This window comes from Eptesicus fuscus, chromosome 2 (genome assembly GCF_027574615.1).
Source record: "Eptesicus fuscus isolate TK198812 chromosome 2, DD_ASM_mEF_20220401, whole genome shotgun sequence".
NCBI classification, from domain to species: domain Eukaryota; kingdom Metazoa; phylum Chordata; class Mammalia; order Chiroptera; family Vespertilionidae; genus Eptesicus; species Eptesicus fuscus.
The window spans coordinates 94,684,398-94,696,655 of record NC_072474.1 but is presented as its reverse complement, the minus strand read 5'-3'; the positions used below and the strand labels follow the sequence as shown (position 1 = coordinate 94,696,655).

General features: G+C 49.8%; 1 protein-coding gene across 1 annotated transcript in view; it reads left to right on the top strand.

Annotated features, from left to right (window-relative positions):
* The first annotated feature begins 10,864 nt into the window (after positions 1 to 10,864).
* Positions 10,865 to 12,258, top strand: part of TBC1D1 (TBC1 domain family member 1) — a 220,581-nt gene continuing 219,187 nt past the window's right edge. Inside the window, exon 1 of the mRNA XM_008140210.3 lies at positions 10,865 to 11,078. The gene's annotated coding sequence lies outside the window, so the exon portion shown is untranslated. The remainder of the gene's footprint in view (positions 11,079 to 12,258) is intronic.

Below are 12,258 nucleotides of genomic sequence, written 5' to 3'. Positions count from 1 at the left end.
TTTATTGTTTTCTTTCTGAATCAGTTCATTCCCTGAGGTGTAGTCATTGATTCTCTGCCCTCTGAAAGCTCCTCTCTGCTCATGACTGCGATTGTCCTAAGTGCAGGACTGCAAGACTGCAGACTTCTCTCCCAGGTTCCTACCTGTATTGCCACCTGCCTACTTGCCCTTTCCTATTCAGAGGGCCTCAAATTGCGTTCAGTGCGGCCAGCCCCAAATAGTTTTCCCCATTCACCTCCCAGCTGCCCTCCCTCCAATCTACTCTACACCTCCACCTCAAAACACCAGGCCAGAACCTTTGGTGATTTTAATGTTTGACATCCACCTGTCTTTTTCTTTTTAAACGTATGGAGAACTTCAAAGGTATACAAAGAATAATATAATGGACCTCCAAGTACCCACCACCAGCTATAGGAAATTCATGCCCAATCTCACTACATCTAAATACTCCTCACGCTCTTGTTTATAGGACATCTCTGAAGCAAACCCAGACCTGTAATTACATCTGTAAATATTGTAGTATATCATATATACTCATCACTACTTAAAATCATGGTAGTTATTAGACCTACCTTGTTATTTAGTGTGTTAATAACAAAGCACATATTAACCCCTTATCAGATATATTGTGTGTGAATGTTTTCTCCTATTGCATAGGTTGCCTTTCATTTGAAGCTTTTTAATTTGATGTAGTAGTTTTTATATTTTTAGACTAGAGGCCTGGTGCAAGATTTATGCACCAGTGGGGTCCCTCGGCCTGGCCTGCGGGGATCGGGCCGAAACCAGCTCTCTGACATCCCCCAAGGGGTCCCGGATTGTGAGAGGGCTCAGGCCAGGCCGCGGGACCCCACTGGTGCATGATCAGGGCTGGAGAGGGACTGCGGGAGGGCTCCAGGGTGTGTTGGCCCATCTTGCCTAGTCCAATCGGCCAGACCCCAGCAGCAAGCTAACCTACTGGTTGGAGCGTCTGCCCCCTGGTGATCAGTGTGTGTCATAGCGACTGGTCGAATGGTCAAATGGTCAGACACTTAGCATATTAGGATTTTATTATATAGGATGATTGAAAAAAATAACAATATTTCATGCTATGAATAAATTTATGAAACTCAAATTTCAGTGTCCACATTCACTAGAACACAGCCATCCTTATTTGTCTACATATTTATGGCTACTTTGTACTACAAGATAGAATTGAAAGTTTGACGGACACTGAATGGTCAGCAAAGGCTACACTATTTACTCAATGGGCCTTTATTAAAAGTTTGTTGACCCTGCATTAGAAGAGCATAAGGGTCCTGAGGACTGGGACAATGTCTCCTATATCTTTGATCACTTCAGTGTCTAGTTCAAGTCCATAGGAAGAATCAACAAGTCTCAATTGGTTGAAAGACTGTACTAAGCCCTTCGTTGTACATGCCTGCCAGCTTGGGAACCTTAGTAAATATTACTTCCCCCTTAAGTTTTTTTCCTAAGTTTCACTCAAGGACTCACATTCCTTTCCCTTGAATAATAGGAGAACTTCATCTTACATTTTATATTTAGCAGCAGGACAATGAGAAGAGGGGCGAATGTCTCCAGCTCAGCTTTACTGTTAAAGGAAATTACTAAGTAATGAGGCAAGCTCCCACTACAGTGCTGTTGCACAATATGAGTTATTACACAATAGAAAAAGTGTCCAAAAGGAGACCAGCCTAGAACACATTTTTTCACTATGTGCTGATTGATGCAACCTTGATTCAGTTCAGAGGATGCTTCTCCAAGCTAAAGGGTCAGAAAGTTCCAGCCAAAGCTCAGCGCTCCCGCAGAACGCCTTGCCACCAGGAACTTTGTCCCAAAAGCCAAGGAAATAAACCAACTCCCTATGTCTTCTTAAAAAAACAACAGTAAATACATGTACAGTATCACCCTCAAAATCAGTAGTTTTAAAAGGCAGTAATGTGGTCCAGAGGAAAAGAGTCAGGCTTGGAAGCAGCATCTAGGCTGAAATTCCAGTTTGTCCCCTTCTGCCTTAGGAAAAATCAAATTCTCTAAGCCTCAAATGCTCCATGTATATAATAAGGGGAAGGGGGAAATAACACTTCTGAGGGCTACCAAGAGGACGAAGCAAGATGAGACATGTCAATCTTAAAGCACGATGCACTTGCAGATAGTGTTCAAGGTGGTGAGTAAGAACATTTCGTGCACTGTGGCTGGAGGCCACACCAACCAAGTTGCCTTGCATAAGCTTGTTTGTACATTCATTTATTCAGTCACATCAGAAATGGTGCTTAAATAATGTTTGTATGCTTAAATGCATAGGAAGCAACAAAAACTTTAAAAAAATAAGTGAATCAGAAAATAGGACTAAAGGCAGAGATGTCAGATTGAATAAAGCGAGGAGTAAAGTAATAACCAGTGCTTCCTAAAAGTTGTGGTACGCAATGGGATATTACTCAGCCATAAAAAAGAATGAAATCTTGCCAAAACCGGTTTGGCTCAGTGGATAGAGCGTTGGCCTGCAGACTGAAAGGTCCCAGGTTCGATTCCGGTCAAGGGCACGTACCTTGGTTGCGGGCACATCCCCAGTGGGAGGTGTGAAGGAGGCAGCTGATTGATGTTTCTATCTCATCGATGTTTCTAACTCTCTATCCCTCTCAATTCCTCTCTGTACAAAGTGAATAAAAAATATATTTAGAAAGAATGAAATCTTGCCATTTGTGACAGCATGGATGGACCTAAAGGGTTTTATACTAAGTGAACCAAGTCATTCAGAGAAAGACAAATACCATATGATGTTACTTATATTGGAATCGAAAGACCAAAATAAATGAACAAAAACAACAGAAACAGACTCATTGATACAGAGAACAGACTGATGGCTGCCAGAGAGGAGAAGGCTTGGAGGGCTGTGTGAAAAAGGTGAAGGGATTAAGAAGTACAAATTGGTAGTTATAAAATAGTCCCAAGGATGTAAAGTACAGCATGGGGAATTAGTCAATAATATTGTAATAACTATTATGGTATGGTGCCAGATGGGTACTTGAAATATCCGGGTGGGGTGTGGGGTGGGGAATCACTTTGTGAAGTATATGGTAGTCTAACACTGTGCTGTTAGACTACCACAAATATAAAATAATATTGAATATAAGCTATACGTGAAAACAAAACAAGACAGTGCTTCCTAGACTTTGGATTTTCTGAATCAGTAAAATGTTCCCAAACACTGGGAACTGACAGAAGCATTCTAGCATGTTCTTTTGCCCGGTAAAGACATTAAAATACCAAAATAAAACATGCCAACAAAGGATCCTACTATTAACCTTCACCATCATTTTATTAAAAACAAAACACCACAACTTTCTTTTGATAACACCTACAAAGTGGAAAAACATTATCTCAGAATACAGGGCAGTCGGTTTAGTTTTAAGAAATGACATGTTATTACTCATATTTCGTCTTGGATGGATGAGAACCGGCATAAGCAGCAGTGGCTTAGGAAGGGCATTTGTGAATCAGTGATAAAATGACCTCGATACTTGCCAGGCAATGGATCCCAACTCTGACCCTGGAGCCCATTAATCAGTGCGGGGCTGGAGATACAATCAGTTCCTCCCGGAAAGAAAAGTTATTCCTGGAAGAGCCCCGAGAGAACTTTTTCCTGGCTCTCCTTAAAAGGACGTCATGTAAGGTGTTAAACAATACCCCAGACTGAACAGGGCGTTTTAATAAAATGTATTCTCCCCATAAGGGCAAATGGGATGTCAGAGTGCAACTCGATAAAATAAGTTTTTCTGGATCCAGTCCAGGCAAATGGCTCTTCGCTGGGGCTGATGTGATACAAGCCCTGATTTTAGGGGATCCAGAGTCTAGAGGGCCAATCGGACTGTGCATCTTGTAGGCAGTTTTCCAAAATGATATTTTCCTCAACCAAGCTTTTGACAAACATGGAGTGTTCCACGAGTTGACAATCCTTTTATGGTTTATCTGGAAATCAGATCCTGTGTTGATGGTTAAACAAGGAGTCACATACTTGAACACCCAGCTCATCTGTGGGAAGGACTGACATATTTCTTAGGACAGTTGAGAAACCCGATGAGGTAACAAGGGGTAAATAGAGGGAAACCTAGAAAGCTTTTAATCTAAGGGAGGTACCGTATAGACATTGCATGAACTCACAAATGTCATGCTGCAAGTTATTTTCATTCATTCATTCCATATATATTGAATGACCACTGTATGCTAGGCCAGTGGTCGGCAAACCGCGGCTTGCGAGCCACATGCGGCTCTTTGGCCCCTTGAGTGTGGCTCTTCCACAAAATACCACGGCCTGGGCGAGTCTATTTTGAAGAAGTGGCGTTCGAAGAAGTTTAAGTTTAAAAAATGTGGCTCTCAAAAGAAATTTCAATCGTTGTACTGTTGATATTTGGCTCAGTTGACTAATGAGTTTGCCGACCACTGTGCTAGGCTCTATTCTATGCATGAGATACAGCAATGAACAAAACAGAAGATAATTATCTTTCCTCATGGAGGAGGGGAGAGAAACAGATGACAAATAATACACAAGGAACTAATATAATATATTAGAGGGCAATAAATGCTACAGAGAAATAAATCAGGAAAAAGGGATAAGAATGTGTGTGTGTGTGTGTGTGTGTAGTGTGTGTGAGTGTGTGTGTGTGTGGTGTGTGTGGTGTGTGTGTGTGTGTGTGTGTGTGTGTGTGTGTGTGTGTGTGTGTAACACTGTTTTCCCTTTTCAAAAGCTTGACCAGAGGCCTCAGAGGGAAGGTGATATTTAAACAAAGACCTGAAGGAAGTGAAGTAGGGGGCATTGTGGCTGTGTGAGGGAAGAGCATGCCTGGCAGAGGGAATGGGGAATGTGATGGTCCTGGGCAGGGTGTGCCCAGCAGATTTGAGGAACAGCAAGGCCAGTGTGGTTTGAGCAGCGAGAGCCCCAAGGCAGCAGCATGCAGGACAGAGGTAGTGGTGTGGGGGTGGCGAAGGGGAGATCCTGCAGGGCGCTATAAACCATTATAAGGACTTTGACTTTTAATCTGGGAAACCAGGAGCCAGGGGAGGGCTCTAAGTTGATTAGTGGCTTATCCCAGCCGTATTTTAACAAGTTCACTTGGCTGTTGGGTTCAATATAGTCTGGAGGGTTGTGGGGTAAAAGCAGGGAGACCAGTTAGGCAGCTACTGCATTTTCTAGGAGAGTTTACACATCACGTACCAGCAACGCCGCAACGGCATTGGGGATAAAACGAAGTGGGGGATCTTGCCATGTTGGATACGTGGTCATCTTAGCAGTCTGGGGAAAGATCCCTGGGATCCGTAACTCTGACAATCAGGAAGAAATTCTCACAGACCCTAGACAGCTTCAGATGTAACACGGGGTGGAGTGCTAGGCTTTGCTGTTGATGCCCAAACCCACAAAACCAGCTCAGACGGGAAGGGGAGCCCAGGGGGCGGCCGCACATTATCCGAGAGCCGCATAGGACAGTTGCTTGTGTGGAGCAATGATTTAACGAGCAGGAGAGGGAACTGAAAAGGGAAGTGGAACCAGCGCCGAGTTTTATCTGCTTTGTCCATAAAAGGAGATTAGACGCTTCACAGAAGCTCACGCTGGGCTCGAGGATGCAGTCCACTTGTTCTCACACGACATGGGTTTATGTGGTCTCATCGCTGGAAGCACGAGTTCTCTCAAGCAGTAAAAGTTCTGTTGATTGAAACTGCCGACATCCCAAAACCCCGTTGGTTATCTGCGCCTTTTACTTTTTATTCCTCCATGGCATTTTCTCATCCTTATGCCTTTCAAAAAGCAATTTCAGGGCCCCAGCATCACAGGCAAGTCAATGTAATGGACTCTCTGATCTTTTCTTCTTGAAAGAAATATTTATATTTATTTCAGAGAGGAAGGGAGAAAGAGAGGAACATCAATGATGAGAGAGAATCATCTATGGGCTGCCTCCTGCACACCCCCTACTGAGGTTTGAGCCTGAAACCCGGCATGTGCCCTGACTGGGGATTGAACTGTGACCTCCTCCAGTGATGGGCAACCTTTTGAGCTGGGTGTGTCAAACTTCGCCAAAAAAAACTGAGCATAACTCGGGTAGTGTGTCACTTTGAGGAAAAAACTAACTCTAAGACTCTAGTTGCAAATGTTTCATCCTCAGGAGCAGCAAATGTTTCATCCTCGGCATGCGGCCGCGTGTCATCAGAAATGGCTACGCGTGTCAGTGCTGACACGCGTGTCATAGGTTCGCCATCACTGTGACCTAGTCCATAGGTAGAAAGCTAACCACTGAGCCATGCTGGCCAGGCTGGACTCTGATCTTGACTTCAATCCATTTACTTGTTGTGAAGAATATTTCTTATAGCTCATTAAGACACGTGGGCTGTTTAGATGCTAACAGTTATGCCTTGGGTTGGTATGATTGGCAAATCACCCAGCATTGGTGCTACAATACTACCTCCCCCCATGCCTGAGGCAGGTGCTGCTTCCCAACCTCCCACTCTTTCCCACGGAGGTTGAGCTTGCCTGTGAAACCTTCTCCTGGCATCCCAGGTATCACCATCATCGTCCAGGTTCCAGAAAGTCACTGCCAAGTCCTGGGAGCAAGCACACCCACGGAGTACCCTCGGGTTCTAGCCAGTAAAGCTCTGTTTATGCCGATTTTGGAAGTAGGCTCACTAGTCAAGAACTCTTACCTTATTATGTACATTTGGAAGTTAGGTGAAAACGTATCATAGCAATAAAGCTTGGATTTCTAACTATGATAAACATTTACTAACCAATAGACCTAATAATCTATACTAATTAAAGGGTAATATGCTAATTAGACTGGGAGACCTTCCGGGAGACCTTCCAGACGTCCTTCTGGACAAAGCCATGGTGGCAGGGTCGAGGCAGAGGCGGTTAGGGGCAAGTGGACCAGCGGGGGTGGGGGCAGTTGGGGGTGATCAGGCCAGCAGGGGAGGAGTTGGGGGAGATCAGGCCAGCAGGCAGGTGAGCAATTAGGAACCAGTGGTCCTGGATTACGAGAGGGATGTCAGACTGCTGGTTTAGGCCCCATCCCTGGCAATCAGACATCCCCCGAGGGGTCCCAGATTGGAGAGGGTGCAGGCTGGGCTGAGGGACAGCCCCCACCCTCACCCCACCGCCCCCATGCGAATTTCGTGCACCGGGCCATTAGTAATGAATAATTTTATTAAAGGTCTCTTTTTTCACATTAGCCAGAAACTTTTCATTCTAGATGCACCAATACTTCTTTTAATGTTTAAAAAGTCAAGTGGCCTCTGCTTTCTTTCAGCCTCGGGGCTTCTCACTTGATTGAATGACACCATGGATCAGTTTCCCAGAGCTCTGCAGCCGTCTTCTAGTTGATGTTCATGATCCTGGCCTTTGGCAATGAACAGTTCATTCTGCTGCAGTGACTAAACTGGGAAAGAATCTATAGGGGAAGCCCCAGAAGAATGATCCACGGCAGGGTTCAGGAGGAGCAGGAGGTGCAGAGGTTGTCCACACAAGGAAATGGTAGCATTCCCTACCTGGGGCTCCCCTCCCTGAGCCAAGGGGTTAGGAACTGGTGTCAGCTGGATGCCCCGGGTGCTCCTGGGTCACACCAGTCATTAGAACTAGGGGCCTGAAGCCAGGTCACAGTAGAGTTTGGCCCCATTCCCTACTCACCTTCGTTATGGGAGACTTAAAGAACTACCAACAGAACACCTTCGTGGGCCTCCAGCGAGCTCGGTGTCGCCCCAGCCTCTGGCGTGGCCGTGTACCGTGTACCAGCTCTGCGGGGAGTCACCCACCTGCAGGACAAGGGGAAGGAGCTACTTCCTTCCTGCCGCAAAGGCGCCTGCAGGTGAGAGCTGGGTGGTTAGCTCTTCCTTTCCACTCTGCACTGGGACACCACGATGTCCCCTCCCGGTTCGACACCCTTCACCCTGCCATCTGCCCCAAAGTCCCCTTTACCCTTTCTTCCGGAGCTGCTAGAAGTGAGTGCACATGAGGCTGATGGGACTACTTCCTACTCTAAACCACCCAGCTGCAACTCGCTCGTTTTCAGTGGTGGAGTGCGGGGCAGGAATGTCTTCCCCCTCCACTGCCTAGGTCTGCCTCTGCCCCCCACCCCTCCCACTTCCTTCTGTTGTGACCTGATTAGGCCCCCATCCGGCTGCCTGCCTGTACCCAAGCTTTCCTGTCCTCTGGAACTGGGGACGAGGGTGGCGTGGGAGTGAGGTTAGAGTAAGTGAGGAAGAGGAAAAGGAATGGAGTGGCAGAATGGTAGGTGGTTCTAGTCAAAATGTTCTGTTAGCAGAGCCCAGCCTTGGCCTGACCCCTCCCCTCCCAGAGGCAGGGCTAGCGGGCAGGGTTGTTAGATAACAGTTTCAAGCATCATCTGCCGGGTTATGTACGCAAGGCGGTTTAGGGGTGTCCATGACATGGGTGACAGTGCACCTGTCTTGACATCCTAGCACCGGAGGAGGTAAGAGTGCTCAGCAGGCTGCTGCAGGGAGGGGATGGGAACTGTACGGCTGCCTTGGAGACAAAGATGTGAACTAATTATGATGTGACCCTAGTGACGATATGGCTTAACTGGTTTACCTCGTCTTGTAACCTAACGAAGAACAATTTCCATAACCCAATGAACGTTCCAATCATTAAAATGTTCATGTCTGTGTATATTCCTCACCTCTTTTTAGGAAAGATTTGAGGCCAAGTACACAAATAATTGTGCTTAGTAACAAAGAATGAGCTAAGGGCTACAAGAGGGCTACACAGTGGCCAGGGAGAAAGTGTGTTAGAAGGAGCTCTGGCCTTTGGGGGTCCCAGCACCTACCAGCTCGTGGCCTCCAGGAGGCATTAACCTCTTAGTTTCCTCTCTAGTCAAGTGGACTTAATTCACTGCTGCTCTGCAGAGTTTTTGTGAGGCTTAGAGACAATAAATGTAAAGTACCTACCCCAATGTCCCAAATAGATGAGCCTTCATGAATAACAGCTACCACTACTACTGGAGTTTTTATTTTATTTTTTAAAAAACATCTGACTTCTAAAAAATGTTTTTATTGATTTTGAGAGCGATGAAAGGAGAGGGATAGAGAGATAGAAACATGGATGGGAGAGGAACATCATCAACCCGCTGCCTCCTGCATGCCCCCTAATGGTGACAGAGCCTGCAACCCGGGCAAGCGCCCTGACCAGGAGTGGAAACGGTGACCGCTTGGTTCCTGGGTCGATGCTCAACTGCTGAGCAACACCAGCCTGGCTACTACTAGAGTTTTAAAACAAGCCGTGATGAAACTTCTGTGCGCCATTTAAACATACCTTCCTGGGTGTGAGCATCCACAGAGGAGTGGGATCAGGGAATCCTAATCCCAACGGCTCCAGGAGTCTGGCTCAGCTTCTGGGAACATACTCTACAGGAGGCAGGGGGAGGAGGGGGCACCTTGAACCCCTACGTGCCTCCTTTGCCAGGGTGACCATCGCTGCCGCCATAGGGTGAGGCCCACTTTACATTCACTTTCCCATTCTATCCTCGCGATGGTCCGTCCTATAGAGGGTGTACAGGTAAGAGAATGGCGGCCCGGCAGCTTGCCTAGGCCACGCCCGTGGTGGAGCTGGGATTTGGGTTCAAGTCCAAGCTCTCTGGCACTGCCCTAGAGTGGGCCTCCAGCTACACCAAACAAGATGATGCCTGCCCCCTGGGATTCTCCGCCGCTGCCCGGTCCCCTCACCTTTACCTCCCTCTTCTCACCCCCTTCTCTCACCTCCAGAGCTGTGCTCTGCACTCTACTTTCTTCAAATCCCACATCCTTCTCCTGAAAGTGCAATTGCCTTCCTCCTAGGAGCGCGCTTTCTTAGCCCTCTTACAGGTGTCCAGGGTCTCCTTACAAGGCCCTGGGAACTTCCCCAAACCGGATCCACGGGTAGGCACGCTGCCTCTGTGTGTGTGTGTGTGTGTGTGTGTGTGTGTGTGTGTGTGTGTGATGAGAGAGAAAGAGAGAGAGAGAGAGAGAGAGAGAGAGACAGAGAGCCCAATCCAGCCCCTGCACCACCCCGCAGTTGTTGGGAAAAGGCCTCACTGGTGTTCCCTAGGGGAGAGCCCTTCAGCCGTAGCCCCTTCGCCAAGCCCCTGATGTTCCTGCCGTGCCTGCCAGGGCCCCCTAGGATGTCTTGGCCTCACCCCACTCCCTGCCATCCTCCAACCCTAGGGCTGGAAGAGGCGATGGGAGAGCCAGGGGGCCGGCTGCCTTCCCCTGTTCTGTGCAGTTTGCTCCTGGTCCGTTTCGGAGGGAGAAGGCGCGAGTGCAGACGAGGCCAGGCTCCCGCAGGGCCTGCAGCGCGGGCGGGCAGTGCCACCTGCTGAGAGCCCCGCGGGCCGGCCACCTGCTATAAATAGGCTGCTGAGGACAGCGTGTGCGGCCGCACAGCCCGCCACGAGGGCCTCGATCACGCGCGGGCTCCGCGTCCCGGGGCTCCAGGCGAACCGCAGGCCAGGACCCTGCGCTGGGACGGCGCCCCGACACCCTCCCCCGGGCCAGGGCTGGAGCCCCCGGGCGGCCGAGGATGCACCGCCCGGAAGACCGGAGGCGGGGAGGGGCGGGAGGCCGCGGCGGACCCGCACTGCAGCAGCTGTCGTCCGCGTGGGGCTCGCCTGTCCCGGCCGTGCCGCTCCGGCGGTCACACGGCGCAGCGTGGAGGGGGGCACCGCGTCCCCCTCTCAGGTCCCCGGGGACCGAGTCGGGAGATCCCCGCTCCTGCCCTCCCCTCGCCTCCCCCGCGCTCGCCCAGCCGGGGAGGAGGAAACGCGAGCCGCGCGCAGACACCTCCTCCTCCTCCTCCTCCTCCTCCAGCTCAGCCTCCGCCGCCGCCGCCGCCGTGCCTGTTGCTGCCGCCGCCGCGGACGCCGGACCCGCTGGATCCCCAGCCCGGTGAAGAGGCGGGAGCCGAGCCGAAGGCCCCCTCCCAGCCCTAGCGGCTGGAAGCACGCTGCCAGGGGGAACGATGGACGCCCCGCCCGCCCAGGCCGTCCCCAAGCTGCCCCCCAGCACCTGAGCGCCCCGGTCCGGCCCCGCGCCCTGAGCGCGCCGCCGCGCAGGTAGGCGCCTTCTCCGGCCGCGTCCGAGCCACGCGGCTGGTTCCTCCCGGGGCATCCCGGCCGCACCCCACCCCCAGCCCCCGAGCTCCCGGGCCCGCGGAGGAGCCGGATTCGGGCAGCCCAGGGGCGTTGCTGAGGTCCAGGAAACCCGGGGGCTCTCGGGGGAGGAAGTTCACTGCCCCCTCCTTGCCCCCTCCTTGGACCAAAGCGAAACCTTCTAGTTCTTAAGGACCTAGGAGCTCGGAGAGCCCCCCCCTCCGTCTTCCTCCCCACCCCTGCGCTGAGGTCCTCGCATCTCCCTCCTTCCCCTCCCGCCAAATATTTCTGGCTAACGTGTTTGTAAGGCGACCAGATTGGGGGATGGACGGTTAGCGTAATCCCATGCCACCCTTGAAAAGTTCAGGGTATTTCGCTGTAGTAACTTTGGCAGCGGCACCAGTGCGCTCAACATTTCTTTCTATGGGCACATCCTGTGCCCGTCATTTCGAAACCCTGCTTAATTGTTTCTAGCAGTTTCCTGATTGGTCTGTGATGATGGGACCCCCCCCCCCCCCCCTCAAACTTGGAGAGACACGTTGTTGTTTTTACTTTAAAGAAAGAGGAGTCGTTTTCTTTGGAATCCACCTAGAGGCGGCTTTCCCCGTTGTAAGTTTATTGATATAGCTTATTCTCTGCAAGTCGCTTAGAAAGGAAAAAAAAAAAAAATGAAAGCGATTAACTGTTCCTTCCACTAAACAGTTTTTACAGTGCCCCACATTAATGGACAGGTATTCCCTTCATGTAGATCTCATGCCTCCTTTTGGATCACTTAATTGATTAATATAATCAGAAAGAGCATTTGAATATGACCTGGTTTATACGGGTCACACCCAAGAAACTCAGCTATCTCTACAAGTCCAAACTTCTAAACTTTTTGCTCTGTACTTAAGCTGAGCTGCAGCGGCCCTGATAAAAAGCCCTTTTTAGGAAAGCAGAAATTCATTCTCTTCCCCAGATTCCAGATGGGATGGGATAGTGTTGGAGAATGGCCGCCTGCGGGTTTTGTTGTGTGTTGAGAGCCTGCTCCGTGTGGGAGGGGTTGGGTGGGAGAATGAATGGGCGCTGTCTCAGAAGGCTGGGAATCCACCTTGCGGACTCCTGATGTTTCTGAACAATTCCTGTTCTGTCTCTCCCTTGGGTT